This window comes from Crocodylus siamensis, chromosome 10 (genome assembly GCF_052110815.1).
Source record: "Crocodylus siamensis isolate JL-2025a chromosome 10, ASM5211081v1, whole genome shotgun sequence".
NCBI lineage: Eukaryota > Metazoa > Chordata > Crocodylia > Crocodylidae > Crocodylus > Crocodylus siamensis.
In genome coordinates this window covers 54,559,035-54,576,335 of record NC_143404.1, presented here as the reverse complement: position 1 = coordinate 54,576,335, position 17,301 = coordinate 54,559,035, and the positions used below count along the sequence as shown (strand labels likewise).

The 17,301-nt window shown below is 46.5% G+C and overlaps 1 long non-coding RNA gene across 1 annotated transcript; it reads left to right on the top strand.

The window, feature by feature from the left end:
• The first annotated feature begins 843 nt into the window (after positions 1-843).
• LOC149856599 (uncharacterized) lies at positions 844-16,985 on the top strand. The gene is made up of 3 exons (XR_016444388.1): positions 844-962; positions 1,397-1,551; positions 16,606-16,985. It is a non-coding gene; the product is annotated as an uncharacterized LOC149856599 (long non-coding RNA).
• Positions 16,986-17,301: the final 316 nt, after the last annotated feature.

The window sequence follows — 17,301 nt, the reverse complement described above, 5'->3', positions numbered from 1 at the left end:
TGTTAAAACAGACTGGGAACTGGATGACAGCCTTCCCCAGTTATGCTGTCACAAATGGTCATGCATCTCCAAGATGCTTCCTTGCCAGCAGGAGGCTTAGAATTGCCAATTCTAATCAAAGGCATTAAGTCCCAAAGGCAATTGATACAATACTGCCCATCCACTGCAAGAGGTGCTGCCCGGCATAAGAACTTCCAGCACACCGCGCCAAACATGACGTCTGCCACTTCCTTTTAGCGTGAAGCCATTTGGAACATTTATGCTATTCCTCCCCCCCCACCAAGTGATGATATTGATGGATGGATAAGGTCCTGTATGTGGCACCCATGAGATACACAAACATACAGCTCAGTGAGGGTACGCTTGTGATGTTGATACAGCAGCGCTCATGTTGTAGTCTATTGTGAAGGGAGACTGCTTTTCAAAAGGCTGACAGGGTGCAGCTGTTTGCCTCTTTGGAAGCTGTTCCATTTCCTCTTGGATACAGACTCCCTGGGGAACTGCAGCATGGTGATTTGACATCGATAGCCATGCAGACTTAAGGGCAAGCAACATGCTTTCCAATTAATGGAGATCTGCACATAATTATGACAGATGTGTCCATCTATTGTTAGTGACATCAGTAGAGTAAGAAGGCATCAGACAGGAGTCTGTCATTGTTAGCTAGGATGACGGATGGAAATGGTTGCTAGGTGGTAGCTGAAGAACCTGTTAGGGCAGTGGTGGGGAAGTGGGAAGAAAGAGGGTGAGGTAGGGTGAAACAGCCATTCAGCTTTGGAGAGCAAAGCTGTAGACTTCACTTCTGGCTCTAAATAGTTTTTAAAAATAAACTATAACGTAGGGGTACACCAATACAGATTTTTGGGGCCAATACTGATAGCTGATTTTTAAAGAGGCATATCAGCCGATGCTGATCTGATTTCCAATACCAACCCAGCAGCTTGAAAAGCAGTGTCCAGCTGGTAAGTCTGTTGTGTTGGAAAGGGAGTCGGGAGGGAAGAGGTGTGGGGGGCCAGATCAATGCCCCGTGTGGTGAGGGAGGGAGTGGGGCTGGGGCTGGGGAAAGCACTGCCCAGCTGGGGCAGGAGGGGTGCAGGATGAAGCCGCAGCTTGTCTGAGGGGCATGGAGGGGAGGGCGGGGGGGAGGTGTTCCCACCACTGTGCAATGCTCATCCAGGAGCCACTCACCTGGTGGCTTGTCCAGCAGTCATCTGGCGGCTCCTGCTGCTGCTCCCACTACTTGTTCAGGAGGGCATAGGTGTGCCCCCAGATCTGTGCAGGGCACGTGGGGCTGGAGCTGTGCCAGACTGCGCTCAGGCTGAGCGATGGCAGTGCTGGGAGTGGGCCAATGGGAGCAGGCCAAAATTTGCAATAGCGCCCTCCCTCCCAAGTGCAGCCCAGCCCGGCCCCAGCCATGCCTGCTCCACCTGGTACAGCTCTGGGGGCATGCCACCCCCCCCATCCCCTTGCAGACGAGCAGCAGGAGCAGCAACAGAAGCCACCAGATGAATGAGCAGACACCAGATGAGCCACCAGATGAGCAGCTCCCGGGTAAGTAGTGCATAGCGGCAGGAGCCACACCCCTCTGAAGCCCCCCACATGAGCCGTGGCTCTGTCCCATGCCCGCCCCACCCCAACTGGGCAGTGCTTGCCTCAGCCCATCTCAGCCCCAGGCCCACTCCTTCCCTCACCACGGGAGGCATTGATCTGCCCTCCGACACGCCTTTCCTCCCCCCTCCCTTCCACCACAACAGACTTACCAGCTGGGCATTGCTCTTCAGGCTGCCAGGCTGTGCTCCTCACTGCCTACATGCTGCGCTCCAGCTGAGTATGCGGGGGCCATTTATCTGCCAAATTATTGGCCATATCCAGCCAATTTCCAATACAGACAAATGTCTTTATATCGGTGCTGATCCAATATCAGACTGATGTATCAGCGCACTTCTAATAAAATAGACTAACCAATGCAGAGGGGGTGCCCACTCTGAAGCATAGGGTACTCTGCATTCACGTCTGGTAATCTAGGTTCAAGTTAGGTTTAAGCTGCAGATGAGACTAGCTAAATGCCATGTTTTTACAACAGTATCTAATAAATGAATTAGACTGAGGTGCTTGAATCCTGTTTAATCATAAGAGGCATTTTTGTGTTAGGTTATTTTTAATTCCAAGGTTCATGAATGACAATTTGTTTCCACTGGTACATGCCTGCAGTTAACTCCACCTGAGAATTTTGTGTGCAGTTTCAGTATCAGTAATTGTATTTCAATCCTGTTGAAAGTGGCTATCCATTACTAATACACCATTGCAGTAGGAATTATACAAACACAGGGTAAGGGGCAGTCTGTGTCCCATAGGGATTACGCTCTAAACAGAAAAGACAGAAAAACTGTGGGAGGCGAAACAGGAGCATATAAGTTAAGGGTCTTCCCCAGTGCCACACAGCAGAACAGCAAAGAAAACCCAAGTTTCCTAGGTCCCAAGCCATAGCCCTGTCCACTAGTCTGTCTATTTATTGTGAATGCATATGAACACACGTATATACACACAGTGTGTTCATCTATAAATAGATATACAAATAAAAACTACAATAAAGCTGCAGCTAAGACTCACAACAGAAAAGTAATTACTGGAGTGCTAAAATCATTATAAAATTAAACATAATAAATTCTGAATTTCTTGGATTCAAGTTAAATTAAAGAGAAATACAAGTATGTTCTGGCTCAGAAAAGCACACTGTTGAGGTGAGCAAACAACCTTAATGTTGCATGAAGCAAAGCAATTAGATGCCTATGCCCAACAGGATCTGGTGGAGAAACTGATTTCCCTACATAACTCCACTAATGCTTTGATTAAAAGGTAAGAGTGCCCTAAATCAAGAATCCAGGTCTGGGAAATCAGGAGTCTATTTAGATACAGATTCAACTACCTCAAATCATCTCTTCCTGTACAACAAGTTGGCCCAAAACCTTGTATCTGAACATCCACAAGGTTTTTGTGGAGGAGAGTGTGAAAATCCAGGTCTAGATCCAAAGCCTGCAGTTTAGACCTATCACCAGTTTAATAGGCAGGATAAAAAAAATCACCCTGGAAGACCTTTGGGCACATCTTAAAAGGCCTAAACTGATGTTAATCCTCAATTCCACTTGCCATTCACCTGCACCAGACTGCAACTTAATAGTCTAATTAACCAAGAGGCCCTGCAGAGCAGCATTTCATGCCTACTGTTGACCTTGGGGGCCGTGACCTTGCAGGAGTCAATTTTATGAACAGCAAGCGCAGCAGAGTTAGAAAGTGCTTTAGGAATGCTTCATTCATTCAAAATAGAATTTCTGGCATCTGATTATTTAATAAAGCTGAATTCAGCATTGAAACAAAAACACTACAACCTTAAAGCATGAGAGCTGTTTCCTCTTTAATGGGCCTTTTATTGTCAGGATAGCTGAGCATTTGGAAAAATACTTGTGCATGATACATGCCTTCATTAAAGACACTCCAGCAAGTCACCAATTATGAAGTAGTCCCCAAGGACTTACATTATAATAACTGATGTAAGTTAGAGCAGGCCTGAGGCTGTTCTTTCTGTTAGCTGGATCCAGTTTGGGCCACACTCAGGAAGAGAAGCCAAAAAGATACCTTGGATCTAACTTGGATTCATCACCCAGTAAGTGTGCTGCCCTCACTCAGGACAGCTCCCAGTTCTCTACAGAAATGTAAAGCACACGTGAATTTTGCAGTGTAAACTCAATACCACACTGCAGCAACCACAGGCGGAAGGAGAACAAAAATTTTGGAGGAACTAACCATGTCCGCACATATGTGTGTGTACTCCCCCCATGGGAAAGTCTATGAGGGAAGGGGTAGGGGCTGAGACAAATGAGGCTGGGGCTGGGGCTGGGGCTGGGGCTGGGACCAGGCAGGGATCAGGAGACAGCAGAGCAGAGCCGGGATTGGGACCAGGGCCTGCTGCACCCATGCAGCCGCTGCTTCCCCCACACCCGGGGTCATTGCCCGGTGCTGGTAGGCCCCGTGAACCGCCGCTTCCCATCCCCACACTAGCCCCAGCCCCAGCCTCACACTGCCTGGGGGAGCCCAGAGCCGGGGCCAGAGTAGGGCCAGCTTCAGCTGCACCACTGGGCTGGAACTCCCAGGACTTGTCCTCCTTGAGTTGTCCCCAGAAGAGACCAGCACAGCTTGGTGGCTCCTCCAGAGGCATGGTACAGTGGAGCCAAGGAGGGGAAGGCAGCACGTGCCCCACCGATTGTTGAATGGGGAAAGGGCAGGCTTCAGCTACAAGCTAAGATCAGCCTCTGCTCCATGACTCTTGACTCGCTGTCGCTACTTGGCTCCCTGGTGCCATGCTTCTAGATGACCAGCCAGGCTCCAATTGCCCCACGACATGGCCCAGACGGGGCCCGATGCACCATGAATGTGGCCTGAGCTGGGCTGGGTCATGGGACAATCAGAGCCCAGTGGCTCATCCAGAGTTGGTGCGGTGCTGGGGAACCAAAGGGGGGGGCATATGGCTCCCCCAGTCTTTGTACGGGGAAAGGGCGGGCTACAGCTGTGAGCTGGGCTCAGCCTCTGCTCCCTGCCGCTATGTCTCTCTGCCAAAGCAGGATAGTGCCTTGGTGGGCTGGGCAGCAAGGCACATGGCACTGCACCGCTTTGAAAGCATCAGTGGCAGCAAGACGCAGAGGCAGGGATCTAAGGCTGGGAGCAAAGGCTAATCCCATCTCGCAGCTGCGGCCTCCCCTTGCACTATGTAAAGATTGGAGGGGCCATGTGCGCCACCCCCCCTCCCCCGGCTCCCCTGCACTGCACTGGCTCAGGATGAGCCGCGAGGCTCCGACTGTCCCACAACCGGCCAGGCCAGGGCCCCATTCACCACAAATCCTCACTGGGCTGGGTTGTGGGACAATCTTCACAATTCAGGAGGCAGCGGGACAAGGTGAATGATTCTTCCTGCCCCTACCCCACTCTCTCCTGCACTGTGGGGGGTCTTGATCTGCCCCCCACCCCACAAGCCCTAGAGCCATAAAGAAAGATTGGAAAAAACTTACCTGCCTGCAGCTGGGCTGGCTGCAACTGTGCAGGGTATGAGTGTGCCCACCCCTCTCCCCCTGCTGCAGCAGCCTGTGGCTGGGCTGCCATACAGCCCTACCTGCTTCCCTGTGTTTGTGGGAGCTGAACCCGGTTAGCCTCCCCCCACTTCTGCTGCCTATGGCAGCAGCTACAGACTGGTCAAAGTTTCCACTAACAAAACACCCCGTGAACTCAGCTTCACAGCATCTGATGAACTCAAGAGTGACACCTTTCTGAACTTTGCACTTAATTTCTATTAAGAGTTTAGAAGAAGACTGGGAGGTATCACAGGACAGTTTAACAAGGTTGATAAGCACAGTTTCAAAGCACAGTTTAAGAAGCTGCAAATCCACCCAGGAAGCCTGGAATGATTAAAGCTAGCTTATAGCTTTTTCTCTGTTTTATGATTTCTTACATAATAGGCATGCATTTACTCTGACCTAAGATTACTCTGGAGTAAGCTATTCCATTGTAAGCATTTTCGGGCAGGTGTCTACACATGCAGAAATTAGGAAGCAGATTTGCACCCAGTTTCCTATAGCCCTGAAATGAGCTGCTGCCAACACCGGAGGGAATGCTAGGCTCTGGGTGCAGCTGCCAGCATTTGGCAGCCGTCTTCAAAGCCAGCCACACACTCTGCTTTCTGGCCAGCCCCTTCCTTGCCCAGGAGCAGTGTGCCAAGTGCAGGGGCAGCACGTGACAGCTCTCTCCTTGCTCACTCTGCCTCTCTGCATCATGGCTGCTTCAGCCCCTGCCACTGGCAGCAGTGACCAGTGCCCTGCACTCCTACTGGCCATGGTGCTCGCCTTCCTGGTCCCAGCAGGCATCCTCTGCCCAGGCCCCCAGACAGCTGTGCACCTCCTAGTGGGGGCCAGAGCACTGGGTGTGGGAAGTCCTGGCCAGTCACCTCCGCCAACACTTCCCGCTCTAGCTTGCCTGCACTGCTGCCCATGGACCCCCAACCCCAGCTGTCCACCCCCAGCACTATGCGCATTACAGACACGTGTCAAAAATACAAGTCTTTATTTACCTCATATCAAACAGACACCCTCTCTCGCCTCCCTCCACAATAAACAGAGCCCCTCCACCACCCACCTCACCTACCAACAATAAAAAAAACCCTCTTCCCTGTGCAAACTATTTACAAAGTGATTTTGGAGTGTCCCAGAGTGGGAGACCATGTGCTGGGGGCACTCAGGGGGCAGAGCCCACAGGAAAGTGGCCAGCACACTGGCTTCTGGCCATTCCTGTGTGGGTCTGGATGCCATGGTGAGTGCGGTGTGTGGGGGGCCTCTCCTAGGGATGACAGTGACTGGAGCTCTTCCAAAAGGGGCAACTCTCCCTCTGGAGGGCTGGTGTGCAATCCTAGCACAGTTTCAGGCAGATCTAGCTCCATCCCTGTGCAGAGCTGGGGTGAGTGGCAAAGCTGGGCCCAGGCAGCTCAGGCCCGACCCTTGTGTACATGTCATGAGGATTTACTTCAGTTTAATTCTCCCTAAATTGAAGCGGTGTTTTTAAAAACCCACCTCTTCCATTTAGGGAGAATTAAACCAAAGTAAACCCCTGTAGCATGTACAAGCAGCCACTGAGACTTGTTAATTTAACACAGAGTCACTAACATAAAAAAATTTGGGGGTAACAGTACTATTCCACTTCACTGTATGATCTGGCTTTCCGGATGCAAGTAGGAAATACATTTTTACTTTCTAGGTAGTTTGTCCCTTTAAAAGCCACACTAAAATGATATTCCAATATGAATTTATGTTTCTCTGCTTATCTGTTTCCTCTGTAGTTGCTCAGTTTTCCTGGCTAGAACAGTTCCATATACATTTAAAATATCAATCTAATCTGTCCATAGAGTATTGATTTATCAGCTCCATCTCTGTGTCACTATTGAATACCTTCAGAAATCTGCCAAATACGCCTATCCTTTCCACTACTTCTATCAGTCCTCTAGCCTCAATGTCAGCTCATCTATTGATCTGAAAGCAGCACCGGTCTTCCAGTCTACTAACTCTCTCTCTCTACTTCATATTATAGATGTGTTTTTAATTGGCACTGAAACTTTAATGATAAAATGCAAGATTCCCCCCCTCCCTTCTCTTCCCACCAAATAGTATTCTTTGTAACAGCCCAGATACAACTAAAATCGATGGAGTGGAAGGAAAATAAAGTAGAACAGGAAGGATAAATACAAGTGAAAGAATGAGGGGTTTTTTGTGCATTTGTTTCTCACAGAGTTTATATTTATTATGCATTTAAGCTGGAATTATTCAAATGCACCTCAGTGAGCTAGGCATTCAAATTCTACTGAAAATCAGTAAAAAGTAGGCAGGCACCTTCTTTCAAACCCTTGGACACTTCCAGCTTCATAAAACAGGTACTACCCCATCCTTTCATCCTCAGTCTATGGTGATATAAGGTCCCTTGTCCAGAAATACTTCCTCTTTACTCACATTTAGATTCTTTCTGTTCTGGTATATTTGCTCACTACACTAGCTTTTCGTGTAGTGCATGTAGATAATTTCCATCAAAAAGTAGCTAGACAAATGGTGAGTTACTGATAGGCATTCATCTAGGCATAAAATTACTCTAGGATTAACTCCCTTTTATTGTTTCCTTGCTTTCCACTCTCACTCAACTCCTATTTTACCCACCCTATTACATGCTGTCTAACTAAACTTTCAGAAGTGAAGGTTGTCCTTTGCTTACATCTCTTGCTCTTTAGTGGAGTCAGTGGTGTCTAGAAACTGACACAGCAGTACCATGCAGTGATTCCAGCTAGAGATAAATGGCTCTTTTTACATGTCATCCTGTTTGGATAATGAAAAGGTTATCAGGGGAATCAAGAGACAAGCAAACACATTAAACCCCTCCAACTTCCATTTTTCTGTTCGTAATTCTGAAGTTTATTTTTAAGATCAGGGTGTGTGAAGTTGTGATACTTTCTTTAAGTGTTCACAGTTTAGAGACATTTTCATCTTCATCTCAGTGGGCCAGACTTTTGCTTGGGTGACCGCAAAATGAAGTTAGAGTTTATTACTTAAAAGTATTTGTTGTTTGTTTGTTATTTTTTTCATGCAAACAGGTACTAGGACAGACAGTTATCTGAATAATCTAAGCAAATGGCTATTTTCTTAGCAAACATGATTTTTTTCAGAGGTGCCAGAGGTTTGTTTCCATTTTGTTGGCAAAACCAGTGAGCTTTCCTTAGCTTCATGCAGGCAACTGGTTATGCCCTACAGGGTTTTATGCAAGTTTTTTAAAGGATTTTAAGAGCTCTAGGTAAGCCTTTTTGATTAAAAAAGTGAAATTGATTAAATTATGGAATTAACAACCTATTCATATTCAAGAAAACAGATCAATTTCTGTTTTCAAATCCCACTGGGAAAGTTTCTGTTTCCAGTGGTTTTCATTGCACTGACTTGCAAAGCACCCCAGGGCTTATTGTGAAATGTGCTATAGAAATAAGCCTGGTTTATACTATTAAGTTTTACCAATATACTGATTGGGTATGATGTAAATGCGAAATGACACCATTTTGTTTTGACTTCCATTTCAGCATTTCAATGGGACAGTGTTTCGTTTAGAGTTTTATTTCATTTCGAAGCACTGTCCTGTTTTGTTTTGTCTGAACCAATTTGCTGGTTCACCCATAGGCTATAATGGGGAAGCACCAAACTGCCTATAACTGTCATTTCTTTGCAGAATTGGATGAAAACAGCAGGGATGGTAGCCCCCTCTGAGGGCATGAGGTCTGCCAAGTTTCAAGGAGTTTGGTGCACCTCAAGATGCTGACAAACAAAACTTGTGACATGTGTGGCTGTGTGTGTGTATGTGCGCGCGCACGCGTGCCCATGCATGTGTTAAGGTATAGCTATTTTTCTGTCCCTGCCCCAGAGCCCTGGGATTGGGAGGGACCTCAGGGAAGGATCACAGTCACTGGCCAGCTACATGGTCAACATGAGAGCAGTCCTTCCCTCCTCTTCCCCCTCCCTCTCCTTAGTTTCTGTTTATCTGCAAGCAGGCCCAGCTTCAAAACTCAAAACATTTTGAAACTTTTGAAATGTTCTGACAGCCCTTGTTTCATTTCAAGGCTGTTTCAAAGCCTTTAGTTTCTTTTCAATTTCGCTGTCTCGAGCTCAAAACGAGTCAAAATAGTGTTGAAATAAAACACCCAGTGACATTTCGCACAGCCCTATTAAATATATATATATAGTGTAGTTAGACTGATAAAACTCCTGGTACAAATTCATTAATACCAATACTTGTATATTTATTCCCTTTCCAATGCAAAAATTACTATAGCTTCATAAAGCACCTATATACCAGTGTAACTACCCACAGTGGGGGGTATGCTGCTTCAACTATCTTATATTTAGAGTAGTACAGCTCTCTATGCAGACAAGACAGACCTTAGGCTGTGGTTCTGTTATAAATCCTGCCCCTGTCCAGACCTCCATTACTTCAGTGAGTTCCAAAGAGAGCTCATTGCAGGATCAAGGTCTTTGTAATTATTTTATATATATAAATGGAAGGCTGTTTGCACAGAATTTTGCACTTGGATTCTTTACGCAAAAGGAAGCCACAGAAGTTTGATTGGCTTTAAATCATTTCTTAGCTCTGCTTTTCTTCAAATAAAAAAAAGGTGGGGGATGTGGTTGAATGGGGAAGGAATTAAAACTATATCAGCAAAAATGAACCATCATAAAAAATAACACATGCAGGAAAAGCAGCTGTACTTTGGACTAAACGTAAAAATCCCTGATAATTTTAACGCCCCCTCTCTGGATCCTGTGGGAAAATAACAAAGAGCAGGATGTCAGATTTATTCTTTATGCTTTACTGTTCAACAAAGCAAGTTTATATCAATAAAAATTGCAGCATTGTGTAGTCAGCATTCTTCAATGGATATGTTATCCAGTAGTCTGGATGCCAAGGGTATGTCCATATGGCACAAGTGCTGTGCAGCAACATCCCAAACTAACTCTGCACGCATTAGCCCCACAATCAGAAGCAGTAAAGCCATGTTAGTGTGACACTGCAGGCACTGCTTCTCAGTATAGCTCACTAGCCGCAGGAGTAGCAGTGCAATAAGGAAGGTACCCTGTTTCCAGTGCCTGAGCTAACTTGGCCATCTCTGCACAGCACTCGCTGCCTCGCATCACATAGACATAAAATATCACAGAGAACAAAAGGGATGTGTCTGTTAAATATCCTCAGAACAGGATCCTCAGATTGTCCCTCTTTGTAGGGACAATCCAATATTGTATTTCTTCTCCTGTACACTGACAGGGGATCCTTTTCAGAGTTGGTCTAAGTGACTGGAACTCCAGCGGAGCCCTCCTGTAGGGGACAAACAGCAGTCTTTGGCTGCTCCTACTCCTGAGATCTCTTACCCACACTACCATGTCCTATCCCCACAAATGCATTTTGTACTCGTCCACCCTCTGTTGGCCCACCTGAGGTCAGCTATTCTTATTTGGAAGGGACTGTGGATTTCCTTATTTATGACCTCTCCGGTGCCCTGCCCCACTGTTCCCACTTCCCCCCTAGACTCCACGGAGAGAACTTTTGTGATGGGTCACAGCAATCACAATGAAGTTGGGTATGTAGTAATGGATCCCACACATCCAGGCAGACTAAACAGAAGAAACTTTGCATGACATTATAAACAAAAATGATATAAAACTTTTTGCAACATGAGAAAAACTATGGGTTAATACCAATGTTTGCAAACCGTCCATGATCTCAAGTCATACAAAGCAGAGAAGGTACTGAGAAAACAAAGGCCTCAAGGTGTCAAAAAAGTAAGAAGGGGTGGAAAAAAAAGCAATGCTGATCAAAGATTTCAAGCCTATGGCCCAGGCAAGGCTCAGGAGCACAAGGATGTGCTGTGCTAAGCTCTACAGAATTACTCGTGCAGAGGTTCCCTTTGATGGTTTCTGTGCAAACAAGAATTATGGTCATAGATGTTCTACCCTTACAAAACTGTAGGGGACATATACAAGGGGCCTGGAGAGCACTTCCTTTAAGCAACATGAGGAATGGTCACCATTGATTTTCTAGGCTTCTTACCTCTGTGGCAGTTTTACTCCCAACTGCTAATGTGTGGTGAACCTGGCACTATGTTCTGAAGAGGAGATAAAGCAAAGGAACTCTGGGACTGAACCTATAAGGATAAAAGAGTACTCATCTCTAGCCAGCTCATGTGCACATAGCTCCTCAAAGGCTCAGGCATTCAAGTTTGCAAAAGGTTTCATCAGATATTTCTAAATATTTGCTGTGGTCTGACAAATCCCAAGAAAGTGGAAAGTTGTGTCCCTTCCCCACTTCCAGAACAACACATACTGAAGTGGGGCATGGGAGACCAACGTCCTGTTCCTAGTTTTACTATTATCCTTCTACTTACAGTATATCTATGCTGTAGTCAAAGATGTGACTGTTGTTCATGTAGATGTATCCAGGCTGCCTTTAAGCCAGTTGGCTTGGGTCATGCTAGCAGAAGGAAACCCGGTCTGGGTTAAGTACCTGAAGGCTTCCCAAGCAGGTTTTGCAGCTTTTGAGTTTCCTGCTGCTCCCACATTTGTACCTGAGCTAACTACTGTTAAGGTAGCATGGGTATGCCTCCATGAACTGCAGCCACCTCTCTGACCATGACAAAAAAATACCCTTAATAACTTATACCCCCCCCAATAAAACAGTACCTCACTGCCTCACACTCTTCTAATGCATTTCTCTGACACCATAACTATAAAAAATATGAATCCCATTTTGAAGATGGTAGACCTAGCCACAAACAGTATGCCCAAGATCACACAGGAAGACTTTGGCAGAGCAGGGAGTTGGCCCAGGCCTTCAGAATCTCAAACTAGTACCGCTAACCACTGGACCTTGTCTGGATGCAGCCATAGTGTGTAAACTAATAGTTTCCAACTAAACCACCTCTATCTTGTTTTCTTTTTTAAATTAACACACTGGTGCTTAACCTACTGGCCCCACAGACCAGATGAGTGGTGAGGGACCAGTCTGCAGACCCTATCTGATCCCACACACTAGTATTGGACCACACATAGTCTCAGCTAGCCCTGCACCTTCTTTGTCTGGCCCCAGGTGCTAGGATAAGGGCCTCAGGGTCCCAAGCTGCCCATGGTCAGTCCTGCATGTTGGCATTGGGGGCCCAGGGCCCCATGCTGCCTCCTTCTGCCCTAGTAAATCAGGATCAGGCCCCACACTGCCTTGCATGCACAATCTAGCACACAGGGTCACAGCCCATAGGGCTCCCCATGGACACATGGGGAGCCCCATAGGCCAGATGACATGGAACCAGAGGCCAGATCTGGCCCCTGGGGCAGGGGTTGAGCACCCATGCATTAGCCCAACTAGGAATTTTCCAAGAAAACCTCTTTATGTTTCCATGGCCAGAGTCCTTTTCAGTTTAGGGCACCAACCTGAGTGGACACAAGGATGACAGACAAAGATGAGCAGAAGCAGCAGGCAGATTGGCTGAATAAATGAATTTTTGCAAGTTGCTTGCTCAGCTGCTCCATCAGTGACAAAACTGCCAGCAACTTTAATGGGAGGCAGGCGCAGCCCCTAATTCCGGACAGTGCAAATATTGAAACAGCATGACACAACAGCTTGTAAAGAATCAAGCTGAATGGCATAGAAATGTTTCTACCTAGCCCCAACCCCAAATGGAGCGGACCCCTTCTAATTAATCATCTATATTATGAATCTTTCCCCACTACTATAAAAAAAAGAGCAGAATAGCAATAAGGTGCCAGCATTCCAGTTAAGACCTCACAGTCTGCATTAATACGTTGAATAGAGGCATCAGGATACCTCTGGAGTTACAAGCTCAGGCTTTCCTTCAGTGCAACTTCATGTTCCTACTTCGCACAAAAGGAATGCATTTCTTCCAGGATAATTGTTTTGTTTTGTTTTTAATTGGTCACTTGTGCTCTTTTGTCAATATCCCAAACTGATAAATTCAAAGCTGCCAAACCAACATTTGAAAGAAGAAAAAATAAAGCAGTATTCAATCCATAAGGCACAAAGAGTAACATGCATGGCCTGTAGGGTAAACATCCTTAGATGCAAGTGGAATCTTGAGTTCCTATCCTGCAGCTGCTTCTTGCACAGAGGTCACTAGGGAAGACTTATGGATGCCATAGCTATAGGATCAGGGCTATTGTGGACAAGTCCTTATGCTCACAGTTGGGGTCAAAATATGCACTCAAATAGCTGCATGTAAACGTAATGCAGCTATGAGGATTCAATGAAGGCACTTTAGATTTCTACCTAGTATTATAGAGGATAGAATGTGGCCCATGGCATTTATGCCTGACTTTCTAAACATAAAGAGAAAAGTGCATTTGGATGAGACATGCTAGTACAAAATAGTTTCTCAGTACTGCTTACCTGACTGATTATAGGATGGGTAACTGGCTGAGACAGGGTCATATAATTATGTCAGCTGAAAGAGAGACACTTCAGTATACAAGCAAGTGTGATGCTGCATCTTAATATACCATATTTACTTGAATATAAGACAAGCCAGAATATAAGATGACCCTCCAATAATTAGATTCTATATATGGAACAATTATAAATTCATTATAATGTTCCAGGTATGGAATCTAATTATGGAGGTTTGCCGTGAATCTATCCCTCTCCCACTGCTACAGCGGGGAAAATAAATCTGGGGGTAGGGGGGGTCAGGTAGTCCCTTTCCTCTTTGCCTCTCCTACTCTCTTCCTTCTCTCAGTCCCCCACCCTCTTACTGTCAGACCCTGTTCTCCATGAGCACATGGAAACGAGAAGCAAAATCTGAAAACACTGAGCTTAAAATAAACATAGCTCTAGTGATTTACCTATAGTACCCAGAGACTTAGTTCATCCAGAATTGATGCATTTTACTTTTTTTGCAACTGCTACATGCTTTAGCACAGGTACTCTAAAAACACGCTTTTAAGCAACACTTTTGTACAGATTTATATGTAGTACAAATTACGCATGCTATTAGTCCAAAGCCAAAAGACTTAGGATTTACCACATATTTCATTGGTCTGGGCATCAATAGAGTCAACAGCATTTCAGTCCATGGTGACTCCCCAGCTCAACACTTCTCAGTATATGTATGTACTCCAGATACCCATCCACAAAGGATCCATGTACTAACAAGCCCTGCATTCATTCATGACTCCAACCTGGGGTTCTTGTTATGAGTCCACAGGTCCTCCAAAGTGTATATATAGATAAGATGCAAGGCAGCCTGGTCCAACTCCACCTCATGGAGGGTGGGGCTACCCTATCACATGCAAGAGGCTGAGAGAGGGGGCAACAGGAATTCTGGGTGAACTGTTTTCAGCCCACTTATGGTGATGTTTGCCGAACAGTTAAGGCTGGTGGAAAACAGGAATCTTTGAAAATGGAAAAGAAAGCTGCAGCTCAGCTGTGGGAGTGAAGAGGAAGTCAAAATGTATGAATGTAGTGGCTCACAATGACTTGGAAAAGAGTCAGTGCTGAGGGTGACTGCACTCCATGGTTACTACCCCATATCTTATTCAGATAGGCTGTACTAACCCATTTTTGTGATAGGTTTCCATCAGCATACTTGTCCCATGTGGACCATGTATTTTATGGTCATGGTCAGTGTTAGATACACTTAATCAAGTTCATAGTTGGTTTCTATTGCTAAGCACATGGTGCGTCTGGCAGCCATTTAATGATAAACAGTGTATTAAGTTTCCTTGTATGCATATGTAAGAGCAGGGACTTTTCCCCCATGCACCTCATCTTGTATTTGAGTAAACATAGATGCACAGATAGATTCATAGATGTTAGGGTCAGAAGGGACCTCAATAGAACATCAAGTCTGACCTCCTGCATAGACAGGAAAGATTGTTGGGTTCAGATGACCCTAGCCAGATGCCCATCCAACCTCCTCTTGAAGACCCCCAGGGTAGGGGAGAGCACCACCTCCCTTGGGAGCCCATTCCAGACCTTGGCCACTCTAACTGTGAAGAAGTTCCTCCTAATGTCCAGTCTAAATGTGCTCTCTGCTAGCTTATGGCCATTATTTCTTGTGACCCCCAGGGGCGCCTTGGCAAGTAGAGCCTCACCAATTCCTTTCTGCGCCCCCATGATGAATTTATAAGCAGCCACAAAGTCACCTCTCAACCTTCTCTTGCGGGGGCTGAAGAGGTCTAGGTGCCTTAGTCTCTCCCCGTAGGGCTTGGCCTGTAAGCCCTTAACCATACGAGTGGCCCTTCTCTGGACCCTCTCCAGGTTATCCACATCCCTCTTGATGCATGATAAAGTGCAGTTAGCTTTTCTGATGACTTTGTCACACTGATGACTCATGTTCATCTTGGAGTCCACTAGGACTCCGAGATCCCTTTCCGCCTCTGTGCTACCAAGCAGGTCATTTCTTAGGCAGTAGGTGTGCTGGACATTTTTCCTCCCTAGGTGCAGCACTTTGCATTTCTCCTTGTTAAATTGCATTCTATTGTTTTCTGCCCATTTGTCCAACCTGTCCAGGTCTGCCTGTAGTTGTTCCCTGCCCTCTGGTGTGTCCACTTCTCCACACAGTTTTGTATCATCCGCAAACTTGAACAGAGTACACTTCACTCCCTCGTCCAAGTCACTGATGAAGACATTGAAGAGTATTGGTCCAAGGACCAAGCCCTGCAGGACCCCACTACCCACTCCCTTCCAGGTCGATACCGACCCATCCACTACCACGCTCTGGGTATCACCCTCTAGCCAATTTGCCACAAACTGGACTGTATAATCATCCAAGTCACAGCCTCTTAACTTGTTCACCAGTATGGGGTGTGATACCATATGAAAGGCCTTCCTGAAGTCTAAGTAAATGATATCAACCCCTACTCCTGTGTCAAGGTGTTTTGTAACCTGGCCATAAAAAGAGACTAGATTAGTCAGGCATGATCTACCTGCGACGAACCCATGCTGGTTTCCCCTCAGCATTATTTATACTGCGGGCTCTCGCATATATGAGCCTTAATAATCTTTTCAAAGACTTTGGCAAGGATGGAGGTGAGACTAACTGGCCTAAGTCAGAGCAAAAATTTTGAGTATATGCTGTCAGCACAGAAGAGGTTAAGCTGACATGCGTGGTTTGACTCTGTGAGTGGAAAATTCCAAGGCTCACCCAGCCCGTGCCCCCTGGGTGACCTGCGGAGCTGTCAATCATTGTTGACCTACTTTCCCCACAGACCATGCTCAGACTGTGTCAGCTTCTGACTGAGAGCATGCTCAGTCAGAACCTGACATGAGGTGATCAGACTAGAAATTTCTCTGCGGAGAGCACCCTGATTGGCTACTAAATTCGTATAAAAGTTCTGTGAGCCCCTCCCTCAGGGGGGAGACCGCGTGGAGACAGAGGGTGCTGCTGCAGGGACTGTCTCTCAGTCAGGCTCTCAGGCCTATTGATCTCTTCCCTCACTCGGCTTTCGTATTGCTTACGGCGATCGTATTGCGGTTTTGTATTCTCAGCTTCTGATTTACCTCGGTATTGACTTTCGGCTTACGATTTTGGATCACCCTTTGGACTTTGTTTTAACCCTGCTCCGGATCATCGACCTCGGCTTCCTTCTTTGACTACGACTCGGCTCAACCCTCTGACCTGACGTCTCCGCTTCATCACCTCCTGGCTTCAGACCTCGGCTTTCTCATTCGACCACCCGATTGTCCATTACCTTGGACTGGCGTCACGCGACTCATCGGTTCACGTGTTACAGTTTTCGTTTTATTGTTTGTATTCCCACTTAATGAGCTGTTGACCAGCCCTGGGACTAGGTCTTCGGACTGAACCTTGTGGGCCAACAGACCCCTTTGTTGTTTACTGTTGTTCGTTCCTAACTGTAACTGAAGACTTCTCTGCCTACGCCAAAGCGTAAGTCAAATAAATATTTGCATTTCACCCCGCTCTGGTTCCACCTCTCCTGACTCCACGCCAATAATCCCACCTGTCCATGCCAATAGCCACCACCCGGCCAACCCACTGTGACCGCAACCCTGAGCTTGGCTTGCCAGCTCTGCCGGGCTCTCCATCCCGCGACAGCCTATAGTTGCCTGGATCCTCCTTCCTCCCATTCTTGAAAATAGGGACCACATTGGCCCTTTTCCAGTCCTCCGAGATCTGTCCCCTGCACCATGAGTGCTCAAATATTCTTGTCAGTGGCTGTGCAA